General features: G+C 43.9%; 1 pseudogene; it reads left to right on the top strand.

The window, feature by feature from the left end:
• The first annotated feature begins 12,485 nt into the window (after positions 1–12,485).
• Positions 12,486–13,882, top strand: LOC123115487 (ervatamin-B-like; annotated as a pseudogene).
• Positions 13,883–14,293: the final 411 nt, after the last annotated feature.

The raw sequence follows: 14,293 nt of genomic DNA, 5'->3' as shown, positions 1-14,293 counted from the left end.
AAACTCTGATACTTCGAAGGAGATTGTCTGTTTTGTACACGAAGTGCATCCAGTTTTTGTCGTAAGCCTCTGTACTTTCTTGCACATGCTATGTGGGTGAAATGATGATACAATGCCAACTTAGAACCTTTTCAGAGTTCATTTCAAATGCTTTTAAATTTCATGGTCTTATAGCTCAAAATAATCAGTAAATGAATGAAAAATAACAAATGAAGTCGGAAAGGGTTGTAAATTGATGATGTGGCATTGAATGGTGCATTTTGTCACTTTTTAATGGATTTACCCCGTGGAACCCGAGGTTTTTAGTGCATACAAGTATTTTTGTTAGAGTGACGGTGGTTAATTAAAGGAATACCTATAGTCTTCCCACTACTTGATAAAAGTATCTCATGACTATCAGTAGAAATGATCTTTCCCTCGCGTTCGGCTATAATGGAAACCCTCGAATCTAGAGCTGTTTGGCGTTCCAATCCAGTTCCAACAATGCATTTCTCGGACCGAGAAAGCGAAACTGCTTGGCGCTCCATATTAGAATTCATACATAGAAAAACTATGGAGTTCAAATAAGTTTTAAAAAATAAAATCCCTTTGTAACAGACGAGTTTCCGTATGAAACCCTGATACTTCGAAGGAGATTGTCTGTTTTGTATACGAAGTGCATCCAGTTTTTGCCGTAAGCCTCTATACTTTTTGCACATGCTATGTGGGTGAAATGATGATACCATGCCAACTTGGAACCTTTTCAGAGTTCATTTCAAATACTTTTCAATTTCATGGTCTTATAGCTCAAAATAATCAGTAAATACATGAAAAATAAGAAATCAAGTCAGAAAGGGTTGTGAATTGATGATGTGGCTTTGAATGGTGCATTTTGAACACAGAAAAACTATGGAGTTCAAATAAGTTCAAAAAAATGAAATCCCTTTATAATAGACGAGTTTCCGTATGAAACCCTGATACTTCGAAGGAGATTGTCTGTTTTGTACACGAAGTGCATCCAGTTTTTGCCGTAAGCCTCTGTACTTTCTCGCACATGCTATGTGGGTGAAATGATGATACCATGCCAACTTGGAACCTTTTCATAATTCATTTCAAGTGCTTTTAAATTTCATGGTCTTATAGCTCAAAATAATCAGTAAATGCACGAAAAATAACAAATGAAGTCAGAAACAAAATAAAATAAAATAAATAAGTAATTTGAAACAAAATAATATAAACTTTAATAAAATAGATAAGTAGAAACAAAATAAAATAAAAAATAAAGTTTAATAACATAAATAAAATTTATGAAACTAAAATTATCAAAGTATTTTCTGTTCAAAACATTATAAGAAACCTCTAGTATTATTGAAACTAAAATTATATAAAATTGATGTAACTAAAATTATCAAAGTATTTTCTTTTCAAAATATTAAAAGCAAAAAGAATTTTCATAAAGAACTTTTTTTGTTAGAAACTTTAATAGAAAAAAGAATTATCATAAAATAAAATTAATAAGTAATTACAAACAAAATAAAATAAAATAAATAAGTATTTTGTTGTAAGTACAAGCAAAACAAAATAAATAATAGCAAAAAGAAAACAAAAAAACTGGAAAAAATAAAAAAAATTGCCACCAACTGGGCCACCACGGCCTGAATATGATTAGAAACCCATCCATGGGCCAGGATTCAGGCCCGCAGTAGGCCCAGAAGGCCCAACAGGCATAGTAGTAGCAAGTAGGCCCGTAAGCTTGTAGTGGAGAGAAGCTCGAGAGGGGTGCGGCAATGGGGCTTATAAACCACTGCGCGCCCCTCTCAACTAGCAAGGTGTGACTAAACTTTGGTCGCGACGCGGGCAGCACAGGGGCTTTTGGTCCCGCTTGGTGGCACCAACCGAGACTAAAGGGGGTGCATTTGTACCGATTCGTGGCACCAACCAGTACCAATGCCCACCCTTTAGTCACGGTTGGTGCCACCAATCGGGACCAAAGCCCTCTGCTTCCCGCCCTTTGGGCTGCTGAAAAGTGACCTTTGGTCCCGGTTGGTGGCACCAACCGGGACTAAAGTCTTTGCTATATAAGCAGCACTTAGCAGTTTCGACCAAATCCCCCACTTCTCCCCCGACGCCCCTGCTTCTCCTCGTCGCCGTCGCCGCCCCTGCTCCACCTTGCTGTCGCCGCCGCCACCGACGCCGTCAGGCTGCTCGCCTTCGCTGTCGCTGCCGCCACCGACGCCGTCAGGCTGCTCGCCTTCGCCGTCGCCGCCGCCCCCTATTTATATGTGTAGTTAATTTAGATGTTGTAATTTGTTCATAAAAATTGTGCACTTTTGTATAGAAACTTTTTTTTTCATATGTACGAAAATGTAGAGTGAAAACGAAAACAAACATATAAGAAAAATGAAGGAAAAAATGAAGAAGGAAAAGAAAACCGCCCGGCTCGGCTACCACCGCATTTTCATAGTGTTTCCACCGCATTTACATGAGGGGGGACGTCGGAAAAAAATAAGAATAGGAAGAAAAAGAAAAAAAAAGAGAAGAAGAAGGAATAGAGGAGTGGAAGACTTTTTTCTTCTCCTCCTCTTTTTTTTATTCTTCTTTTTTATCGCGAACTAGGGCAGAGGGTCGAGGGTCGGGAACTAGGGCAGCGGGTCGAGGGTCACCCTCTCGACTGTGATAAATTATACCACGGGAGCACCCCCGACCCCTTGGCCCTCTCGCTCGACCAGAACTCTTGAGGACACCCAAACCCTAGAGAAAAAATGATGTTGGTCTCCTACCCCCTCCCGCCGCGCCCCTACTCGACAAACTCTCTCGAGCCCACCCAAATTTACCAAGTTAAAAGAGCATTGTCGTCGAGGCCACCCCAAACCCTTGAAGCGTTGTGTCGAGGCCACCGCAAACCCTTGAAGCATTGTCGAGGCCACCCCAAACCCTAGAGAAGCAGCATCGAGGCCACTAATATGATTCCTTATTGTGATTAGCTAGCTAGTTCTATGTTTGCCACTAATGTATATCCATCTGTCAGGTTTGAATAATAATTGACATGTCGTAAATATTTGCAGAAACTATGGAGCACCCCCGAGACAAAGCAACAGAAGCGATGTCGGGGGACATAATCGCACAAGGAAGTGATGTCATTGCGTCGTTTCTCAACGACACCGATGGTCAGGAAGCGGTGTTGGGGGACATAATCGCATAAGAAGAGGGCTATGATTATGATGGCTCCGGTGAATCAATGGAGGTACAAGAAGGAGACCGTGATAACGGCTCCGGTGACCGAACCGAGTCCGGCCAGGTATATACATATTAGTTAAGCTCGTGCTAACTAACTAATTGATGCATTCATTGTTTTCATGTGTACACATATTAATTAACTCTCGTCTTTCTTCTTTTCTCTAGCCCTCCGGATCTAGCTCAACTTCGGTAAAGAAACGAGGGCCGAAGAAAAAGTTGCGCTCGAATGAAAGGTTTGAGATCACAGCAATCGCGCGCGATGGCAAACCAATTGAACCCATCCGGACAAGGGATGCCTTTCGTGCTCAGTGCTGGGTTCTTGTTAGGGACAAGATCCCGATCAGTATCCAGCAATGGTTAAAGCCTAAGAAGGAAGACTTTGAGGTGTCTTATGTCTCCGATATGCAGAAAGAAGATCTTTGGACGACGCTTAAGACAAATTTCACCCTACCGCCAGAGGAGGATCCGGAGAAGCGAGTTAAAGAGCAATTGATCAAGTCTCATGCTCTTAAGAAGATGGCAGAACTATTCAGGGGGTGGAAGAATGAGCTGAAAACGTTTGTCGACAAAGAAAAACACCAGAATTCATCGAAAAGTATGAGAAGATTAGAGATCAATGGCCCGCATTTGTGGCCCACAAGACATCATAAAAGAGTAAGAAGATGTCAGCGACAAACAAGATTAATGCCGCGAAGAAGAAGCATCACCATCGCACGGGGTCAGGTGGTTACCTCAAAGCCCAACCTTTGTGGGACAAGGCTGAGAATGACCTGATTGCTAAAGGGGTCGAACCAGAGACATTGAACTGGCCAGACCGTTGCCGGACTTGGTTCTTCGGGGTTGGCGGAACCTTGGACCCTGTATCAGGGAAGTGCGTTTGGACGGAAGAGCAACTGCGAATACCCGTCACGAGGCTTAAGGAGTATATCGTGAAAGCGCAGCAAGGGACGTTCATTCCAGACAGAGAGAAGGACGAGCTCACAATGGCCCTCGGGAATCTTGAGCACCCTGGACGGACACGAGGCACACCAGGCTCCTTTCCGTGGAAGGCTGGGTTTCCAGATGCAGGGGGTTACAAAACCCAGGAGAGGAGGAAGAAAGTGGAGCATAGCCAACTGCAAGCGCTGCACGAAAGGGTACAAGGGCTAGAGGAATGAGAAGCACATCGCAGCAAACGACCTGCCGAAGCTTCCCCTGAAGCTACCCTGCCATCTCAGGGGAGAAGCAGCATGGCTTCCACCAAGCAGACTCAACAGCTGGAGCCTGTCTTCACGGCTCCTGCTAGCTACCTCATGGATGCTATCACGGAATCTCAACATTGCCTCCTTATGGCGCAATGGATGACATTGAAAGTGAAGGCCACTGTTGGCTCTGTTTTACCTACTGGACCTGGCACAACCTACCACGGCCGGTCGATTCCAGAAGGATATGCTAGGGTGATGATGGATCAAATAACAGACGGATTTGAGGACCTTGAGCTTGACCACCCTACGGGTGAAGGGGAGATTCGGCTGGGTTCTTCTTTGAAGACTCCATGCCTATGGCGGAAGGAGCTCATCAACCTTCCGAACTGGATGCCTCCGCCTCCTCCTCCTCCTCCTTCGGCGAGTCAGGGCACTCCGCGTCCTCCGGCGAGTGATCAGGGCACTCAGCCTCCTTCTCCGGCGCGTGGCGGCACTCCGCCTCCTTCTCCGCCAGCGCCGGTGCACCCAAGCAGCCAGCCTCCTCCTTCTCCGCCTCGTCAACAAGGGCGGAAGAGACCCGCCGCCGCTCCGGCTGCTCCGGCGCGTCGTCCTTCTCCTCCTTCTAGTAAGAAAGGAAAGATAGCCGCAACCGCTCCGTCTGCTCCGACGTCTAGCAGTACAGCTAGAGGCAGGCAATACAGATATAGTCCTTCTCCGAAGACTCCAGAGAAGTTACCATACGAGAGGAGCCAGGAGGAAAACGCGAAGATCGTGCAAGCCGAAGTGACCAACTTCTTTGAAGGGGTCAAAGCAAAGAAAAATCCACCTTCGGAGGAGAAGATAGATCCGGTAAAAGCGAAGCGTACTCTGGCTTCCCTGACGAAACCACCAAAGTCTCCGGTGAAAGAAAACCATGAGCGCATTCTTACAAAGTCATTTATCAAAGCGGAGCGGTCGGGAAGTACTGTCAGTGGTCAAAGGTTAGCAGAACGACGAGCTGGGAAAAAAGTTTCCCAACTCGGCAAACAAGCGAACCAATCATTGTCCCCGCTCCAGGTGTCTAGCGTCGTCCCGAATCATCCGAGCGGGACGGTGCCCAATTATAACGATCTTGGAGATTACCTGCCCGACGATGCACATTTTGATTTCTTGGAGGTGGACGAACACAAATACATGTACGGTAAGCCTCTCGTCAAAGATGAAAGATCTCTAACAACGATGATGCGAAGATTCCATGATTGGTATATGAAAACCTGCAGAGAGTCTGAGGGGAGGAATATTTTGACGCTGAGAGTTAGAGAGGAGCATGACCTCGTTGGAATTGATTTGTTGAATGTTCCATTTGAGGAGTTCTTTGAGTTTTTCAATCTAAAGGCCCTCGACAAGTTAATGATCACTTGCTACTGCCTGTAAGTAGTACTACTTATGTCATTAAGTCTCTATATATAGGACATCTCTTTCATTGCATGTATTTTTAATTATTCTCACTATATTATGCAGATTGAAGATCGCCGAATTGAAGAAAAGACAAATCGGTGATATTGGGTTCGTTAACACAAATCTCATAGATGCATATATGGTTAAATTTCATGCCAAAGATACCAAGGCCAAGCTGCTACAATCGTTTGTATTAAATCAAACAAAGCTATAATACTCTTCCCTTACGAATTTGAGTGAGTGTTACTGTCTTGTGCATATTCGGTTTCCCTAATTAGTCGAGGTTATAGTAATGTAATTGATGAGTTATGCATACATGCGCAGGTCCCACTATATTCTCCTAGAGATTAAGCTTGAGCAGGGACTAGTAACCGTCTTAGACTCGAGACGAAAAGATCCCAAGAAGTACGCGGACATGACTGCAATTCTAGAGAAGTAAGTTAAATCGATCATTATCGCACCATATCGGCAACTTTGTTCATTTCCTGATATCAAGTAATTATTTTCTTTGTCTGGCAGGGTTTGGAATAAATTCACCTCAAAAACTCCGGGACTGCCGAAGAAGCTACAATTTAGACACCCGAAAGTAAGTACTATAGTAGCATATATGTTCCACGCATCTCCTAGTGATTCAAGCGCTAGTTTCATCAACACCATTTAGCATGCTTACTAATTCTCAGTTTGATTGAACTTTATTTCTTGTAAAATGGTTGTGGCAGGAAAAGGAAATAATTACTGTGGATACTACATTTGCGAGTCCATCCGCCACATAACCTGTGAGCGGGGCTACTCTGACAAACAATATGAAGTGCGTAAATAATTATATTCACAATTTTATTTTATTACCATCATTTGTGTTCAGTTTCATTTATTCATATATATGTATTGACCCCCTTCTTTAAATTAGATATTTCAGATGCGAGATGAACTCCTACCACCAGATCGTATGCGAGGAATTCAAGAGGAATTGGCGGCATTCGTTCTTGACCACGTGATCACTAAAGACGGAGAATACCATGTGGACCCTGATGCGTCCAATTTTAATTAGGAGATTATATTGTAAGAGATACTTATATTGTATATATGCAGCCAGTAGCGTCGGATAGATATACGAGAACTTGTTGTTCGACCAATCTCTCAGAGAAGGAGAGGTGGTCGATATCACTTCTCTTGGTATGCATCTGTTCATGACGATCTTCTGTTTCCTTCATTTGCTTACTAGCTAGCGTGTCTAGTTCTCTTTATACGTATAGTACGTAGCATCGACCAAGCACGGAGATAAGAGAGGACACTTCTATCTGTTAATTAGCTAGCTAACACAATATATGAAACACCTAAATTAACCCCCCAAAACCCCCAAACCCCCCCCTTTCAAAAAAAAAACACCATCACCTGAAATGCTGACGCGTGGATGCCTATTGGTCCCGGTTGGTGCCACCAACCGGGACCAAAGGTCCTCCTGCCTGGGCTCACCGCACCGGCCACGTGGAGGCCCATCTGTCCCGGTTTATGCAAGAACCGGGACTAAAGGTTTAGGGCATTAGTACCGAGACTTTAGTGCCGGTTCAAAAACCGGGACAAATGGCCCTCACGAACCGGGACAATAGGTCCTTTTTCTACTAGTGCATAGATGTCTTCATTTATTACTTTGTAGGTTCATTATGCATTGGAAAGCGCTAGGTGATGTTAACATATTATGTTACTCTATTTACCTCTCTCCTCATTAACTACTTGTCACATCACCATTTTTACTTATGTGGAATCTATGTTACTACCTATGTTATTCCCATTATGACCAGTCTTAGAGCAAGTACAATAAGGTATACAGTCAGCATGCTGTAAGGAGTAAAGTAATATTTCTATGCTTAGTTGGAGGAGAGAGGATAGGAGAGAGAATGTAAGCAGACTCTCATGCAAGAGCCAGCTGCAGCACGTGCTTCTATGCACTACTACTGTGTGAGAGTGAAATGTGGGCCATGTATTAATAAAATAGCACATACTTATAGCTAATTGTTATACATGTTGGCTATAAGATTGACTATAGATGACATAACACTTTCTTGTAGCCAATAGTTGGCTATACTATTAACCATGCTCTTACAGAGATATTTGGTTTAATTGGATAAATGTCACTGCAATTTCCAGAAATTCAAAAAATGCCCTTGGAAAATATCCAACTTCGAGAAATGCCACTTAGACTTCCACATACTTCAATAGATGCCACTATGACCATTTGAGCTCACATTATGGCACATGCATGTCATGTACTTCCTCCATACCGGTGCATTAGGCACATTATGAATCAAATAATCCCAAAACTCTTAGGGGCGGTATGTTAACTACCCGCCTCATTCCTTGTTTCTTGCCAAGAAAAAGAAAAGAACTAATAGGAAACGTGGTGCATATACGCATTCAATGACTTAAGACTACTTATCACAACATGCAGTGGTCAGTTCTCTGCATGCAATTAATTACTACCTTCATCCTGTTTTATTAGTCCCCTTAGGATTTTGTACCAAATTATGACTATTGATTTAATTATGAAAATAATAATGCATATCAAAATTATATCGTTGGATTCGTATTTAAAAATAATTTTCAATGATATAATTTTTTGTTTCATGCATTAACATTTTATTACTTAAATTTAAGGTCAAAATTTGGCATATGATGCGAAGGGGACCAATAAATTAGGATGGAGGTAGTAGCAAATAAGCATCAACTTCTTTTGTTTTTTCTCCACCTTGGTCCTGGTGCACAACATAAGATGACAAATGCACTGGTATAGAGGGGTATTCATTTTGTATTTTACTATGGATAAAAATGGCCCTGCCTAATCTCTTCCAAAGGGAAAAAAAATCACAGGCCCTCTCCTTCCTCCATTCACGACTATTCTGTTCCGCCGCCACGGGGAGCAGCAGGCTCGCCGGTAAAGCCGTCTCCTAACCCCTCTCCGCTGTCCTGTTGCATAGCCATGGGGAGCAACAGGTGTGCTCCCTGGCCCTCTCCTTCCTCCCTTCACCGTCGTTCTGTTGTGCCACAAAGGGGAGTAGCAGGTGCGCCGCCAGCGGGAACCACGAGAGGGATGGTCGTGGGTGTGGTGGGAGTAGCGGGGAGGCTGGTGGCATCGGCGTGGCATCGAAGATGCCTTCCATGTCGTATCGGTGGCCCGCGACAGTCGTGTGGTAGGCGGGTCGGCGGCCGAAACTTTTGTTTAGGGCCGTTGGGTTCCCCCTGCAGCCCTTTTGGTTTTGGTTCACTGCTAGTGGTGATGTACATTTGCATCACTTGTAGATTTTTTTTGACAAAACCTAAAAAAATCTGGGAGCCATATACGGTTGGAGGCGTGTTTTGGGCCCCAAATATTGATTTTTGGGGCACAGCTGCATCTTAGGGTTGCTGTTGGAGATGTTCTAAGCCCTCTTCACCCGTATGGATCTGCCACACCTATCTCAACACAAGGGCCACATTCATGCGTTGGGACACCAAAATATCTAGACCCTACTGGTCCTTATGGAAGGAGATATCAATCCACTTCACCTTGTGGTATATCTGGCGTCCATTGAGCTGCCAGAAGAAGTGTGATAATCCTCGAATGACCTAGCACTAGCGTAGCTTCATAGCGGGCAGCTCGCCACTGGGAGATATGCAGGCACAACAACATATTCTCGTAGTGACGTGCATGTAAAAGAAAGTACGATTTATGTGACACGGCGAAAATGCATCAGCAACACGGGAGAAATGGCCGGCTCCATAAACTTCCAAATTAAGCATTAGGCGCAGGAACCATTCAAAGGTTGACATTCTTTAATTTTAGACAGGGACATGGATGTAACTGAATTTCAAAACGTGCCATCAGTTAACGCGTGCTTGATCCACTAGTGAAATATGAATGGTTAATTCGTACATGCAATCGTATACGCGGTTGTTTTGTGGTTGGTTTACTAGCTGCTCCGGTAAACTACCATCATTGACTATTGCATATAGTAATGCTTACAAATCTGATTAGGTGATCTGTTTGGTAGACACTGAATTGTGTATTATTCATTAATTTTATGTATTGACGCGGTCGTGCGTCAGTCTAATTAATTGGTTTCGTTAAGTCAGAGAACGGGTGTACGAACTACATGACATGATCTGATACAAGCCTACAAGTGTATGTACGTCTTGGTGCTGAAAATATTTTCTGAAGTGCTCCATGGAAAAGTTCTGGCGTGATATCACGTAATATTGACCGTAGTGCAGCTGCACAGCAGAGAGGGCGTTTGGGAGCTTGGCCTCCATAGAGGCCGATTTTTTTTGAAAAAAAACCAAAGTTCGTACTTCTCAGTTTCAAAAAATCTGGAAAAAATTGAACAAGTAAACGAGGATGTGATGTGTATGTGTGTAAAATTTCAAAATGAAATAGCTTGAAATGGGAACTGCACAAAAAAAAATCATGGACTTTTAGGATGAATAGTGCATCTACTAAAAAGCCTCAGATTTGTTTCTTTTTTGTATAGCACTCATGTTAACGTATTTCGTCTTGAAAATTTACACACTTTTACATTATGTCTCTAAGTATATGTGTATTTTTAAAAATAAAATGTGAAAATTTTGAATTTTGATCAATTCAAATTCGGCCTTCATGGAGGCCGAGCTCCATTGAGCATTTTCGTGCACAGCATCCAGAAGTTGGATGTGGTCAACAAATTGCAACAACTAACAAGAACCCACTTGCCATTAATATTTACCGCCCGTTGTGCAATCCATCCTAGTCTAAGAGACAAGAAGAAGAAAATGAACTCCATGATGCAATCCTAAGAGACATATAAACGACCATGAAACTGTTTTACAGAGTTGACCCCTTATTACTATTATTTTTTGTGCGTAACAAACTTAGTGCCATGTTTTTTGTGTGTAGACCATTTGTTTATTGTTTGCTCCAAACAAGTTCTAACAAAACCTAGGATAATTTCTTGTTACTTGTTGTTACTTGACATATGGTGCCAACTTGCCGATGGTGAAAACAATTCTATATTCTTTACCCATCTTCCTCATGTGTTGTTTGGAGATCGTGTAATTAACTGTATCCATACCCCCACCCCCATATCATTTTTAATTTCCTTTTACTCATCACGTAACCTTTTATTTCTAGTAATCACAATGAAGGCAGTCAAGCTGCGTTCCATCAAAAAAAGTGTTCAAAACAAAGCTTTGCCGCCTAAGGCAACGCCCTGTACTTGACAGAAAGTGCAGCGTGTGCTTGACTAAAGGCTACTTTGGCGCCCATGAGCTAACGTTTGTTGATGTTGATCGCGAGGATGGTTACCTTGTCGGCCCACTGAGCCCTGAAACTGGTTTTACTATTGCTTACCATGGTTAAGAATTTGCGCAAGTGCTTTAACATGTTTGATATCCCTTGGTTCAAGTTAGTCAGGAATTCTTAGTACAACAATGACATTGTTCCTGGAAATCATATGGGAGGATCTTTCTGTTGTAAGGCTAACCTCAAGCTATTGGATGCTTGTAAGTCCATGGAATTCGGCAGATGGTAAAAGTATTCTGTTGTGGATAGATCAGTGATTTGATGAGTGCCTCCATTTCAAGTTGCCTCACCTCATCTCCTCTGCCAAGGAGAGAAAGTTCTTCACAAAGAGTCTTTAGAGAACTTTTTCCATATGCCCTTATGTTTACATGCCTTCTGGTAATTTAATAATTTACCCAAGTGGAAGAAATATGTGCCACCCTCCATGGCCAGGAAAACAAAATCTCCTTGGACACGTGGTGCAACTTTTGGGGGAATGAGAAGTTCTCCTCTATAAAAGTAGTATAGAAAGTTATGATTGCTTACCAGCCAACCTCTCCCCACTATAGATTTGGGAAAGTTCACGCCAGGCCGAGCATTAAGTCTTCTTCTTGCCAGTTCTTAATGATAAATTCAATAGGAGAAATCTGCTGCATAGAAAGAATTTTGTATTGCAAGATTATAGTTGTGCTGCCCTGGCCCGTGTTGTACTCAAGTGGAGACTCTTCATCATCTTTATTGGATTTTACCCTTTTTCTGATAAATTCATTAATGATGAAATTTTGCTTGCCTTCAAAGAGGCAGGAATCAAGCGTTTCCTGACTTGAAGAAGAAATTAGGGGTTCTTCTCTTCACGGAGATAATCATTCTTGCAGCTTGGGTCATCTAGATGTTTGGGAATAACAGAATTTTCAGAACTAAGGTACCTAGTTCAATGAGATAAAAGCAAATTTACTTTCATGAGCTTTCAGTGTTGGGTTATAAGATTAAAAAAAATCACGTGACAAGGATTTGCCGTGCTTGAACGAAATTGCCATCCTCGCGACAACTAATCTTTCCATAAAAATCATTTGATTTGCCATGCTAAATATCTAAGGTACGATTTTGTAGTGAAATCCCTAAAATTGTATCGAGTTTCTAGTTAATTGAACCATCCGACTGAGTACTTGTTGTTGACCGATTCACCGAGAAACTCATCATACACCTTCATGACCCAAAGTCTTGCTCAATTTTGGATCATGTGCATCATGTATGCGCCAACAACACATGACGTGCATAACCACGCATAGATCCCCAAGGCGCCTATATAAACATTAGCTCCGGTGCATGCATTTCCACACAGCCCAACTTAGTCAACCAACATGGCTTCTTCCATGCCTTGCCTTGTCCTACTCTTGGGCATGTCCTGCCTTCTGCAGGCATCACTAACGGCGGCCAACCCGCCACCGTGGGAGCTTACCGGAGTCGGAGATGAGGGCCAAGTGGTCCAGGTGGATGACCAAGTACTCGAAGCGCTACTCTGGCCCCGAGGAGAAGGAGAAGAGGTTCCAGATCTTCAAGCAGAACACCAACTCCATCGGCGCTTTTGCCAGCCAGACCACAGTGAATGCCGTTGTCGGCGGATTCAGGCCCCAGACCATCACCACGGTCACCGTCGGCATGAACAGGTTCGGCGACCTCAACCCCAGCGAGGTCGTCGAGCAGTTCACTGGGTCCAACAACACTGGCTTCATCCCAGAAGCTCCCACCTACCTCCCCTATGAGGACTCCCGGAAGTCGTGCTGCGTCGACTGGCGCTCCCATGGCGCCGTCACCGGCGTCAAGTTTCAGGGCTCTTGCTGTAAGCCACGCACGCTATATGTTTTTGGTATACAAGTGTTGATCAGTCCATTCTTTTAGCTGAGTATAATGGGGCACATGTGATACATGGTGACAGTGTCATGCTGGGCATTCGCGGCGGTGGCGGCCATCGAGGGCATGAACAAGATCAGGACCGGTGAGCTGGTGTCGCTCTCGGAGCAGCAGCTTGTGGACTGCGACACCGGAAGCAGCAGTTGCAGTGGTGGCCGCTCCGACACCGCATTGGGCCTCTTGGCATCCCACGGTGGCATCACATCGGAGGAGAGGTACCCGTACAGCGGCTATTCGGGCAGCTGCGACGTGGACAAGCTGCTCTTCGACCACCAGGTTTCACTTTCAGCGAGATTTCGATGAAATTTACTGAATTTCATTAATTTCACCGGTCACTGAAATATTTACCTTCTGACCAAAATATTTCAGCAATTCCATCAGTACACATAAATTCAAATATTAAATTGAATTCGAGTGAACATTTCAGCCTTTTGGCCGAAACACAAAGCGTGTTTTTGATTGGTGCTGAATGTTTCTGAAACTGAAAGTGAAAACTTTCCAGGCGTCCGTCACGGGGTTCAAGTCCGTGCCGCCCAACGACGAGCGGCAGCTAGCGCTGGCCGTGGCGCAGCAGCCTGTGATGGTGTACATAGACGCCAGCGCGTGGGATTTCCAGTTCTACTCCAGCAGCATCTACAAAGGCCCCTGCTCTGCTGAGGCCGGGAGGGTGAACCACGCCGTGACCATCGTCGGCTACTGCGAGAAGTTCGGTGAGAAGTTTTGGATAGCCAAGAACTCGTGGAGCAACGACTGGGGCGACCAGGGATACATCTACCTCGCCAAGGACGTCGACTGGCCCACGGGCACCTGTGGCCTCGCCACCTCGCCCTTCTACCCAACAGCTTGACCCACGTCCCACCGCCATGCCTACGCACGTAGGCTTTTGCACGCAATATTTGCTTATGTTAACTGCATCGTTCGGTGGACAACGGTTAAGAAATAAGAATGGTCGATGGATGTGTGTGTAGTACTATTGTTTCCTTATGGTACCGTTGTGATAATGCAAAATTTGATGTACTCAATAATGTGATTGCTCGTTGAGTGTACTCGGTAAAGTATAAACTTTCTTCGACAAATCTGTCACATTTCACCATGACATGATCCCATGTTTGAAATAATCAAACATGGAGCCAGCATCAGCTCAAGTGGGAAGCAAAAGTTTACTGAAAACCGAATATATATGTTATATGAACGGCCTGAATGTCAACTTCTTGATGAACTGAAACCTTGGATGAAATAATGCTACTAGATAGAGAAA

This window comes from Triticum aestivum, chromosome 5B (assembly GCF_018294505.1).
Source record: "Triticum aestivum cultivar Chinese Spring chromosome 5B, IWGSC CS RefSeq v2.1, whole genome shotgun sequence".
NCBI classification, from domain to species: Eukaryota; Viridiplantae; Streptophyta; class Magnoliopsida; order Poales; family Poaceae; genus Triticum; species Triticum aestivum.
The sequence above is the reverse complement of the archived record's forward strand: the minus strand, read 5'-3'. Positions and strand labels throughout refer to the sequence as shown.